This window comes from Neovison vison, chromosome 2, assembly GCF_020171115.1.
Source record: "Neovison vison isolate M4711 chromosome 2, ASM_NN_V1, whole genome shotgun sequence".
NCBI classification, from domain to species: domain Eukaryota; kingdom Metazoa; phylum Chordata; class Mammalia; order Carnivora; family Mustelidae; genus Neogale; species Neogale vison.
Window position 1 is genome coordinate 55,287,652 of NC_058092.1, and position 13,142 is coordinate 55,300,793.

At 37.5% G+C, this 13,142-nt stretch overlaps 1 protein-coding gene across 22 annotated transcripts in view; it reads left to right on the forward strand.

The window, feature by feature from the left end:
• Positions 1-13,142, forward strand: part of SGIP1 (SH3GL interacting endocytic adaptor 1) — a 209,110-nt gene that overhangs the window by 166,926 nt on the left and 29,042 nt on the right. The gene's annotated exons all lie outside the window — the stretch shown is intronic.

Sequence of the window (13,142 nt, forward strand, 5' to 3'; positions counted from 1 at the left end):
AGTTGTTACATGAGCTCCCTCCTTGTCATCAGGGACAAGGAGCAATCTTTTCCCCTCTGCTTATGGAGCAAGAGAATGATTTGGAAGCAGAATGCATCCTCCCTGCTGTACACCCCCCACCTCCACCAGAGCCTATCATTAAAGATGACTTGCAGAGACTAATGATCTGGCTGGTGGTACACTCCTCGGGGTGCTGTGTTCATGCTGATGGGAGATGCTGGAAGAAAATCTGTTACCGTCTCTTTTATTAAAGGGTTTGTAAATCACGGCATTTCAGCAGATTTGACAAGTAATTTCAAACTTCTGAGACAAAGAATGGAGAAGCTGAGAATCACCAGGGGGCAGCTGCTTTACCTTTGCATAGTTGTGAACTTACATCATGCAATAGATTTTTTTTTTCATTATTATTACGTGTCCTCTAAGAAGAGCTCTCCATAAATTAAGGCCGCCCATCCATTGTACTCTGGACTCTGGCCACTCCAGACAGAGAAGAACCCCTGACCACCCCTTCCAGAGAGGAAAGCTGACATAATGAATGAAGAAATGATTCAAAGAGGTGGTGTCAAGACCCAAGAGAATCTCCCATCTCCAAGCCACTTCATGATGTGGAATCAATATATTTAATCAACACCATAAATACCCCAAAGAGATATTAGTCAGTCCTTTGTGAAAGGCCTTTGTAAACTACAAAGTACTATACGCATGTAATCATTTTCTTCACTTGATCTTAGCCAAAAGGCCGAGAAGCGATGTATGTAATCATTTTCTTAAACAATACTTCGCATTAATGAATATTTACAACGTGCTGAGAAGTTTGCATTCATTGCTTCATTTAGTAAGTCTGAGATTGATTTGGGCTCATCAAGATACGGCACTGAAGACAGAGCATTAAGAGAAGCCATTGCTCTTAAGATTTTCACCCTTTTCTGTCTTCAACTATTTTGCAACACACATGTGGCAATAATTTCTGCCAGAGCGTGGACTTTTGGCAGCTGGGAGTCTTCATGGACTTATTCCACTTCTGCTGGTTATTTGGTACCACGTCAGAGGATGTGAGTAAATATGGCCGTGGGATTTCTTTTCCTGCGGGCACACCTTCACACAGACAGCATGTGCTGTTTACCATTGTGTTTCTTGGTCTTATATTCAGAATAATTACAGCATGCCTTCTCCTAAGATCTGATTTAAAGGCCTGAAATACGCCTCTGAAAAAGCACAAAAGGTTATTCTGGAAAAGTGTCCCAAAGGAGCAAGGGTGATGTTAATTTTTCAAGGATGTTTTGGTGACTTTTGAGAGTTGCAGTCGTCATTGTTAAGCATGAAGCCGGGAAGAGGAAGTGTGAGTTATTTAACAGTGATTATTCCTTTCTTTAGATTTTGCCCTTTTTTGGACTCTGCTCAAAGCCCATCCCCCAAGAAACTGAAGGCTCAAATCCCAGGCTTTCAGATACATCAGACTACAATAGCATTCTTCATACGTCTCCATTCATAAACATCAGTCCCCAGGGGAATAACTTTTAGTAGTGTTCAAAATCACCAGCATCCACTTTTTAATAAGAACAAAAAAATCATTCACAAAAATAAAGGAGAAATACAGAAACCTCAGTGATGTTTAAGATCTAAAACCCAATTTCTGTTTATATTTTTAGCCATAATATCAAAGTAGTTATGTTCATTATAGAAAATTTAGAAATATAGAAAATTAGAAAATTTAGAAAAACGGGAAAATATTAAGAAAATGAAATAGCCTGTAGTTTAATAACTATAGATAGCCACTGTTATCCATTTGGTATATTTCATTTCCAACATTTTTCATGTGATGTGACTGTATATGTATATGCATGTGTGGTGGGTATTTTTCAAATTATGCATTCTTTTAACATATGATAATGTCTACCATGCCATTCAAATGTATTTTAAAATAGCTCATAATTTCCTTTATTCTAGTCATGAAATTGGTTTAAACACATTATTTTTTAAAATCCACACAATATGGAAAGTATATATAAAGGAGTAAATACAGAGAAAGAAGGAAATCCTTCTGTTAGCAGCCACATGGGTGGATCCTGAAGGCATTTGCTAAGAGAAATAAGCCAGACAGGCAAAGACAAATACTGCATGAGTTCACTTAGATGTGGAATCTAAAACAAAAACAAAAGCAAGTCAAACTTACAGAAACAGAGAATAGAAAAGTGGTTGTCAGGAGCTGGCAGGTGGGGGAAATAGAAGTTGATAAAAGGGTACAAACTTTCCACTATATCATCAATAAGGTCTGAGGCTCTACTGTGTAAGATGGTGACTGTAGTTGACAGTGCTGTATTGTACAGTTGAAATTTGCTAAGAGAGTAGAACTTAAATGTTCTCACCAAATTGTGTGTGTGTGTGTGTGTGTGTTGTGTGTGTGTGTGTGTAAGGTGATGAATGTGTTAATTAACTAGATGGGAGGAATCCGTATATATATATATATATCTATACACACACACGTGTGTGTGTTACATTTACTTGATCCCAGAAGGCTCTCCTTTAGGACATGCTCCACTGGTTTAATAACAATTTTGGGGGTGCAAGATAAACTTCATTAAATGAAGAAAACCACTTTTTCTAGCAACTAATAGACCAAATGCAGGTCACGATCTTAAGTATAACAATTAGAAATTGAGTCTAAACCTATTTCATATTCAGAATATGAATGTGGTTCAAGGATCTAAATCAATTCCGACCATCAGCAGTTAGGGTTTTATGCCGCATGCTCATCACTTGACCTCTTTCTTCTCTTTGATGTTGATAGTTGAAGTTGGAGGCACATAAAATATTCCAGGGTTTTAGCTGCGTTAGGATTCCCGGGTTGATTTATAAATTGCCAAAGGTAAACAGCTTTTTCAAAAGTCGTCTAGGAGTTTTCGACAGATACAATTTTAGCACCTGAGTTATATATTCTTTCATGATGCGTAATTCAGTCATAACCTACTTGCCCCATCTTTCAAAAGTCTGTGGTTTAGTTTACAAAGGATGTGGTGGTTTCTCCTGCCTACAGTTGCGTAGCCTGGCATGTGACCCTTTATCTCCTGTGTATAATAACCTTTCACTTTATTGTTGCATCAGAAGGAATCTTTTGTAAAAAGTATTTTAAGGGGAAAGAAGGATCCAAATGTAAGTTCAGGTGTAATCATGAGAGGCTGACCAATCCAAATAACTCAGCTCGACTGAGAGACTGTGAGGTGAGCGGCTAAAATCTACTCGTGGTGACTTTCCCACAAGTACAGACAAAGACAAGGGCGGAAACTTCTCTGTTAGCAGCCGCCAGGTTTCTTTTTTTTTTATATATATATTTTTTATTTATTTGTCAGAGAGAGAGAGAGGGAGAGAGAGCGAACACAGGCAGACAGAATGGCAGGCAGAGGCAGAGGGAGAAGCAGACTCCCTGCCGAGCAAGGAGCCCGATGTGGGACTTGATCCCAGGATGCTGGGATCATGACCTGAGCCAAAGGCAGCTGCTTAACCAACTGAGCCACCCAGGCGTCCCCTGCTAGGTTTCTTTTGACCTTGTTTACAAGTTGCATTTCAACTTCAAAAATGTGAAAATGTTATCAAATTATGTTTCTTAAGATCAAGGAAATATGCTACCTAGAATTTTATGCAAATAGAATATATAATCTGCCCTGTGATCTTCAGTCAATAGTAGTCATTTCTTTTTTTTTTTTTACTTTAAGATTTATTTATTTTTTGAGAGAGAACATGCACACCAGTAGGGGGAGTGGGAGAGGGAGAGAGACTCTCCAGCAGACTCCGCGCTGAGCTCAGAGCTTGAAGCGGGGCTTGATCTCAGGACACTAAGATCACAGTCTGAGCCAAAACCAAGAGCCAGACACTCAACGGACTAAGCCACCCAAGCACCCCAATAGTAGCTATTTCAACTTACCATACACAGGGTATGTGTGTGTGTGTGTGTGTGTGTGTGTGTATGTGCATTTATAAACATGCATCTGTATAACCATGGTAATGAGTTTATAGTATTATATGCATGGACCTATTTTCTATTGGGGGATATTTAGGTTTTTATCCTTTTTGTTGCTATTATGTAAAATGGTGCAATGAGAAGCCTTCAACCTATATCCTCATGTACTTGTCTTAATTTGTTCCAAAGATAAATTACTAAAAATGGAATTGCTATATTAAAGGGTATGCACATTTTCAACATTAATGTTATTACCAAATGTCTCTCCAAAAAGTTCATAGCAGTATTATGACTAACAATTTTTCCATGTCCTTAACAACATAGTTATATCACTACTTCTTACTTTTTCCAATCTAATTGGAAAAAATGTGATATATAATTGTTTTTAGTTCCATTTTTAATTACTGAAGACTTTTTAACATCTGCCGAGCATTTCATTGTCATGAATCATTATTTATTTCACTTCAATTATTAGGCATTTAAATTGCTTCAAGTTTTCCCACATGCAGTGAACATCTTTGCATATAATTCTTTGGCCTGAAGATATTTTTCTTAGAATAGATTCTTAAAATGGGGATAATGGACTAAAATTGTGCAGCTTTTAAAAGTTCATGGTACACATTGCCAAGCAATTTTCTAGAAAGGTTATACCAATTTTTACTTCCATTAGCATTATCTTATGGTGCCTATTTCATGAAGCTTTGGTTTATTAGATCTTTTCTAATCTGAAAGGGGAAAATGTTCTCTCATCCTGTTGCCTTTCGTTGGTAACTAGTGAGGCTGAACTTTTCATGCTTTTTTAGTCATTTATGGTTGTTCAGTGAACAGATTTCTCCTACCTAAACATGCTTGGGTGTCTTTTTTGGAACCTCTTATTCTCCCTGTTCCTTAACGGACTCTTTGCTTGTTCTCTTGGTGCTCTTGGATCTGTGTCACTATCCCCTACCATTGTAGCTTGGCCTTGCTCCTGTGTGGTTTGAAACCTGACCCAGGCTCCTGGAGCTTCTCTGAATATATCAGATTCCCTGACTATATTCACGTCCTCCCTGCCTCAGCTCAGGGATTGCTCATGTTGCCCATGGGAGAACACCTGTCCTGGCTTGACCAAGCTCTCCAGCCTTTCTCTCCTGTACTCTGTTCCTTTGTATGGTCCTTACTAGATATTTTCCAAAGTATCTTGATTAGATCACTCATAATTGTGGCACTGCAGATTTTATTCACTCAGCCTAAGTTTGAAGAAAGAAACTATTATCCTCTAGCAAAACCAGCGCTTAAAGCCTTCCCCAACGGAGTTGCTGAGAATTTCAGGGACATTCACATCCATAGCTCTTTTAAAACTAGAAACCAGTGCAACCCAAACTTTTCTTCATTATCCCCTCCTCTTACCCAGGAGTCTATTTAGACCTTTGTTTTCCCCTAACTGCCCCCAGTAGAATTTTAATATCACAAATATACTATACATCTGGTTGTGTACTATATGTTTATCTATGAGAGATATATATGTATATACATAAATACACACACACACACATATGTATATGAATTTCTTTCATCTTCTCCCAAGAACCAGTTTTCATACCCTTTGGGGTGATACTCCCCCACTAAGGATGCACACTGTGTATCCAGCTAAATCTTGGAGCAAAGCTCACTAACATGAATGGGCAAACATTGGTAATATAGAACAGGATTTAAGAATACCACTGAATTCACTGGGGAGAGTATGTGTTGTGGTGAGCTCTGTGTATTGTGTAAGAGTGATGAATCACAGATCTATACCCTTGAAACAAATAATACATTATATATTATTATTAATAATAATAATAAATAGTGCCATTGAATTTAGACCTGGTTTTCAGTCCCAGCACCTCTGCTTACTGTAGAGCAAGTTACCTTGAGCAAATTATATGATTCTACTAAGATTCAGTTCCTTCAATGGTAGAACATACATAATAATGATATGTACCTCAAAGAGATGTTTTGAGAGTAGAAGACGATATGCACGTAAAGTATTCAGCACAGTGGCCATCACACATAGGCACTCTATGCAAATTAGCACTTGACATCATTATTCATATTCTTTGCATACTTTGCTCTTGCTGGCCCAGGATTCGATGCTGGATCAAAGAAAGTCTCAGTACTATCTATACAAAATCGTCCAGGGTTTGGTCATGTGAGTCCTCATACAAAAACATTTTCATTATGGCTTTGTCTCCCACCTTGTGTCCATTTTTAATAATAGTCCTTAGGTTGAATATGTTTGATGTGATTTTGATGATGAAAACAAGTATATTTTTTTATTTTCTGAGTCAAATATATTATTTTAGGAAGTTAATTAAATATGGCATTAATGTTGGGTCATGATTTGGGAACTGTAAGCAAAGACCCAGTTTGAAGAAAATTCTCTATAAAACATGACAAAAATGTCAACTGGTCGTGTTTCTGGACCAAGTGGAATTTGAAAAACAAGAAATATATGCTCATCAAATACACACTATATTTGTATGTACGTGTATCTCCAGGCAGGTAAGCAGGGATTTATGAAGAAGAAAACTGAAAATAACTCTAATCCCATTTGTGTACCCAGAAATACCCTTAACTCTGCTCTGTGTAAACTAACTTTCTTAGGTGCACCTTCCTCATTTTCCTAGAGGCAAATGTCTTGCGCACTGAAAAGCATGTAACAGAATTTATACAATGTCACTGTGAGTCAAGATAAGACCTATGGGGGTCTTCTATGGAAGGAGCACAAAGTTAAGTGGACCTATACTTCATCCTGACTCCACCACCTACTGTCTGTGAGAATGTAGGCAAATGACTCTTTTTTCAGACTCGCTTTCTTGATCTGTAATATGTAACAATGTTTACTGGGCACAGGATTATGGTGGTAATTAAATGATGCCCTATGTGTAAAGCATAAAATACAGTGTTAAGCTCATAGCAGGTACTCAGTAATACTGATGCCTTCTTTTATGAGGTTTGCCCTTTTTCTTTTTTACTGGCACACAGCAAGTTAGCTTGCTACTAATCTCATGATATGAGAAGCCAAAGTAGCTACTGGGGAAACTCCTAAACTTTTATAAGCCTCTGGTCTTGTCATCTATAAAATAGTGATGATAGTAGGTCTTTTCTTAAAATTATGAAGATTCAGTAAGGTAATACATATGAAACATTTAACAAAGCTCCTAGAATACAAAAAGTATATGTTCAATTTAGCTCTATTAACAGCATTATTATTTGTTAGACTAGGCTATGGTATTTATTAAGCTATCAGAAATTCTCAAATAGACAAAAGTATACAAATATGCCAAAATATACAAAATAGTTTATGTAAAGTGTTTATATGCAGCATACACACAAACACATGTATACAACATACACATATATATTTCATATCATTTAAACCAACTAGTTTATGTAAAATTATAACTTTCAAAAATGTAGAGAAAAAGAAAAAGCTAGACAATTTTTATATAGTAACTTTCTTTTGCCTCCTTTTCTTACAAACCTATCCTAATTTTTTTTTTGAAAATGAAGCTGCTGTTATTTTTTTAAAAAGTAACATTGCTTTATTAATCATCACTTCCGCTAAGATTCGCAAGCTCTCAAGAGCACAACTCACCTTCTCAAGGAAGCGCTTTGGATACAATTCTTTCTACTAATGTAAGAAGTTCTAATTGTCTCTTTATCTTCTCTGGTGTGCTAAATGCATATAGTCTTGAGGGGAGCCGGAAGCAATACATCATGTTTGTGATTCTTCTTTGTTGTTCATGGTGATCGCTATCATTTATTCAGTGTTTTCTATGTGCAGGCAGATACCCAGTCAAACTCTTTACCCAAGTGTCATTACTGACATCTTTGCAGTTATTGGATTTCGTAGGAAAGTAAAGACCAATATGACATGAAAGTATTTACTTGTAACATTAGTCCCTGTTCAAATATCACTTTTCACAAATTAACATTAGTGTCTATAGCTTGTATCTCTACTCATCACATAAATAAAGTCAGTTTCTCCATAAATGTCTGATCTTACAAATGATGGACATATAATGCAAATACAGTGCACATTTGTTGAAAAGTGAAATTGCCAATCATAGAATGGTTACAGAATTATATAAAGTCAATGAAAGTCATGGTGTAAAGACCTTTAGGTTAAAGTCATTGTCAGCTGAGGGTTTAGCAAAAATAGAGTTATTAATAACAAAGAAGAAAAGGAAGCTTACATCATACACACTTCAAAAGAATATCAGAAACTGAGAGGCCCTTAGGAAATTTATAAAACTCTCTATTAGCTCTGCAGTAATGGCTTATTATGATCATGAATCAAAGAAAAATCTGAACCTAGATTGGTGTATAAAGCTTTAATTCAATTTTATCAGAAAAGTGAACCCTTTCTCAAAATATCAACACAGTCATTTTTGCTCCATCTAAGAATTCACTAATTATTTAACTGTAGTGTGTTAAAAGATTCTTTCACAGATTTAGACTATGACAATTTCAAATACCAATCAAGCCTTTTATCACAACATACTATAAAATTTTAGGAATTGCTTAAATACATTCACTTTTAAGTGATTTTTTTTTTCTGATACTATCTTCAGGTAACAAGGACATCCTATGTCATCATATTTAATTCTCATAACATCTGTAGGAGGTACCTTCTCCATTTCACAAAACAATGAAGCTGGACCTCAGAGAGGTTAAGTAACCCACTCAAGGTCACATAATAAGTGGTAAAGTCAGGATTCAAATGTAACTCAATCAGATTCTGACATTATTTGTCTCTCTCACTGCATTGTACACAATATCTTCTATAAATTATCATAGAATTGAACATGATTATCTTTTTTTTAAATTTTTTTTAACTTTTTTTTATTAACATACAATGTATTATTAGCCTCAGAGGTACAGGTCTGTGAATTGCCAGGTTTACACACTTCACAGCACTCACCATAGCACATACCTTCCCCAATGTCCATAACCCCACCACCCTCTCCCTAACCCCCTCCCCCTGGAAACCCTTAGTTTGTTTTGTGAGATTAAGAGTCTCTTATGGCTTGTCTTCCTCCCGATCCCATCTTGTTTCCTCCTCCCAAAAACCTCCCATGTTGCATCTCCACTTCCTCATATGAGGGAGATCATATGAAAGTTGTCTTTCTCCAGTTGACGTATTTCGCGAAGCATAATACCCTCTAGTTCCATCCATGTCGTCGGAAATGGCAAGATTTCATTCCTTTTGATGGCTGCATAGTATTCCATTATATATATATATCACCTCTTCTTTATCCATTCATCTGTTGACTGTTGATGGACATCTAGATTCTTTGCATAGTTTAGCTATTGTGGACATTGCTGCTATAAACATTCAGGTGCACATGCCCCTTCAGATCACTACATTTGTATCTTTAGGGTAAATATCTAGTAGTGCAATTGCTGGGTCATAGGGTGGCTCTATTTTCAACTTTTTAAGGAACCTCCATGCTGTTTTCCAGAGTGGTTGCACCAGCTTGCATTCCCACCAACAGTGTGGGAGGGTTCCCCTTTCTCCACATCCTCACCAGCATCTGTCATTTCCTGACTTGTTAATTTTAGCCATTCTCACTGGTGTAAGGTGGTATCTCATTGTGGTCTTGATTTGTATTTCCCTGATGCCGAGTGATGTGGAACACTTTTTCTTGTGTCTGTTGGCCATCTGGATGTCTGCTTTGCAGAAATGTCTGTCCATGTCCTCTGTCCATTTCATGATTGGATTATTTGTTCTTTGCGTGTTGAGTTTGATAAGCTCTTTATAGATTTTGGATACTAGCCCTTTATCTGATATGTCATTTGCAAATATCTTCTCCCATTCTGTCAGTTGTCTTTTGGTTTTGTTAACTGTTTCCTTTGCTGTGCAAAAGCTTTTGATCTTGATGAAGTCCCGAAAGTTCATTTTTGCCCTTGCTTCCCTTGCCTTTGGTGATGTTCCCAGGAAGAAATTTCTGCAGCTAAGTTTGAAGAGGTTGCCACCTGTGTTCTCCTCAAGGATTTTGATGGATTCCTTTCTCACATTGAGGTCCTTCATCCACTTTGAGTCTATTTTCGTGTGTAGTGTAAGGAAATGGTCCAATTTCATTTTTCTGCATGTGGCTGTCCAATTTTCCCAACATCATTTGTTGAAGAGACTGTCTTTTTTCCATTGGACATTCTTTCCTGCTTTGTCGAAGATTAGTTGACCATAGAGTTGAGGGTCTATTTCTGGGCTCTCTTTTCTGTTCCATTGATCTTTGTGTCTGTTTTTGTGCCAATACCATACTTTCTTGATGATGACAGCTTTGTAATAGAGCTTGAAGTCTGGAATTGTGATTCCACCAACTTTGGCTTTCTTTTTCAACATTCCTCTGGCTATTTGAGGTCTTTTCTGGTTCCATATAAATTTCAGAATTACTTGTTCCATTTCTTTGAAAAAAAATGGATGGGATTTTGATAGGGATTTCATTAAACGTGTAGATTGCTTTAGGTAGCATAGACATTTTCACAATATTTGTTCTTCCAATCCATGAGCATGGAGCATTTTTCCATTTCTTTGTGTCTTTCCCAATTTCTTTCATGAGTACTTTATAGTTCTCTGAGTATAGATTCTTTGCCTCTTTGGTTAGGTTTATTCCTAGGTATCTTATGGTTTGGGGGACAATTTTAAATGGGATTAATTCCTTAATTTCTCTTTCTTATGTCTTGTTGTTGGTGTAAAGAAATGCAACTGATTTCTGTGCATTGATTTTATATCCTGACACTTCACTGAATTCCTATAGGAGTTGTAGCAAATTTGGAGTGGAGTTTTTTGGGTTTTCCACATATAGTATCATATCATCTGCAAAGAGTGATAGTTTGACTTCTTCTTTGTTAATTTGGATGCCTTTAATTTCTTCTTGTTGTCTGATTGCTGAGGCTAAGACTTCTAGTACTATGTTGAATATCAGTGGTGATAATGGACATCCCTGCCATGTTCCTGACCTTAGCGGAAAAGCTCTCCGATATTCGCAGTGGGTTTTTCATAGATGGCTTTGATAATATTGAGGTGTGTATCCTCTATCCCTGCATTTTGAAGAGTTTTGATCGGGAAAGGATGTTGTACTTTGTCAAATGCTTTTTCAGCATCTATTGAGAGTATTATATGGTTCTTGTCTTTCTTTTATTAATGTATTGTATCACATTGATTGATTTGCAGATGTTGAACCAACCTTGCAGCCCTGAAATAAATCCCACTTGGTCGTGGTGAATAATCCTTTTAATGTACTGTTGGATCCTATTCGCTAGTATTTTGATGAGAATTTTTGCATCTGTGTTCATCAGGGATATTGGTCTGTAATTCTCTTTTTTGAGAGGATCCTTTTCTGGTTTGGAGATCCAAGATATGTTGGCCTCATAAAATGAGTTTGGAAGTTTTCCTTCCATTTCTATTTTTTGGAACAGTTTCAGGAGAATAGGTATTAATTCTTCTTTAAATGTTTGGTAAAATTGCCCTGGGAAGCCATCTGGCCCTGGGCTCTTGTTTTTTGGGAGATTTTTGATGACTGCTTCAATTTCCTTACTGGTTATGGGTCTGTTCACATTATCTGTTTCTTCCTGGTTCAGTTTTGGTAGTCTATACATCTCTAGGAATGCACCCATTTCTTCCAGATTGTCAAATTTGCTGGCGTATAGTTGTTCATAATATGTTCTTATAATTGCTTATATCTCTTTGGTGTTGTTTGTGATCTCTCCTCGTTCATTCATGATTTATTTATCTGGGTCCTTTCTCTTTTCTTTTTGATAAGTCTGGCCAGGGGTTTATCAATCTTATTAATTCTCTCAAAGAACTAACTCCTAGTTTCATTGATTTGTTCTATTGTTTTTTTGGTTTCTATTTCATTGATTTCTGCTCTGATCTTTATTATTTTTCTTCTTATGCTGGGTTTAGGCTTTCTTTGTTGTTCTTTCTCCAGCTCCTTTAGGTGTAGGGTTAAGTTGTGTATTTGAAATCTTTCTTGTTGAACATGATTATCTTTTTTATTAATTCTAACACAATTCACTTTTTTGTAGAAAAAGCTAACCCAACTCTCAATGTCCACTACTCCATACAACTCTTGGAATTTATTCTCCATTTATGCATTCTGAGCCTTTCTTTTGCTTCCATCTGTTGGTTCCATCTGTGGCATTCTTACTCCTGGACATAAGGGTCACTCACCTCCCATTTACTGCAAGCCTGGTGAAGTGGGCCATTCTTTGGGTTGGTACACTGCAAGGTCTTCAAACAAACAAGGCCATCCTCTCCTGCTTTTTGTGCTTTCAGTTGGGTTTTTAGAGTGACCATTTCCAACCCCGGATGAACAGGAGGTAAAACTTGCAGTTCTTTTTTTTTTTTTTTTTTTTTAGATTTTTATTTATTCATTTGACAGAGAAAGACACAGCGAGAGAGAGAACACAAACAGGGGAGCAGAAGAGGAAGAAGCAGGCCTCCCACCGAGCAAGGAGCCCGATGTGGGGCTTGATCTCAGGACCCTAAGATCATGGCCTGAGCTGAAGGCAGTCGCTTAATGACTGATCCACCCAGGTGCCCCAAAACTTGCAGTTCTTATGACGCTTGGGCTTTTCCAAAGCAAACCCTTTCTACCATTGGATAGAGTTGTTACCCTGATATCAGGGTAATGCCCCCATTTCATGGGCATGCAGCTGGAATAACTGACCTGCCCAATGTCAGATGTGAACTAAGCAGGACAGTCAAGACTGAAACCCATATCCTCTCACACAGCCCTAGACCCTTTACCATAATAGCAAAGCATAATAACTAATATAATGGGCACCTGGGTGGTTCATTTGTTTGGATATCTGCCTTCAGCTCAAGTCGTGATAGCAGGATTCCAAGATGAGCCCCTCCTCTGGCTCCCTGATCAGTGGGGATTCTGCTTCTTCCTCTCCCTCCTCCCCTCCCCCTCTGTTGGTGCTCTCACCCACACACCCGTGCTCGCGCTCTCTCTCGCAAATAAATAAATAAAATCTCTTTTAACAGAAATAGTAACTAGGTATAGGTCGCTTGATCTCTGAATATGAGCTAGTTCCTTAAGCTCTCAGCACTTCCTCATCTGTAAGAAGAGAGATGTTAAAAATGGCACCCACTTGGTGAGATGGTTGTGTGAACCAAACGAGATAGTACAAGTGAAGCATTGCAAAAGTT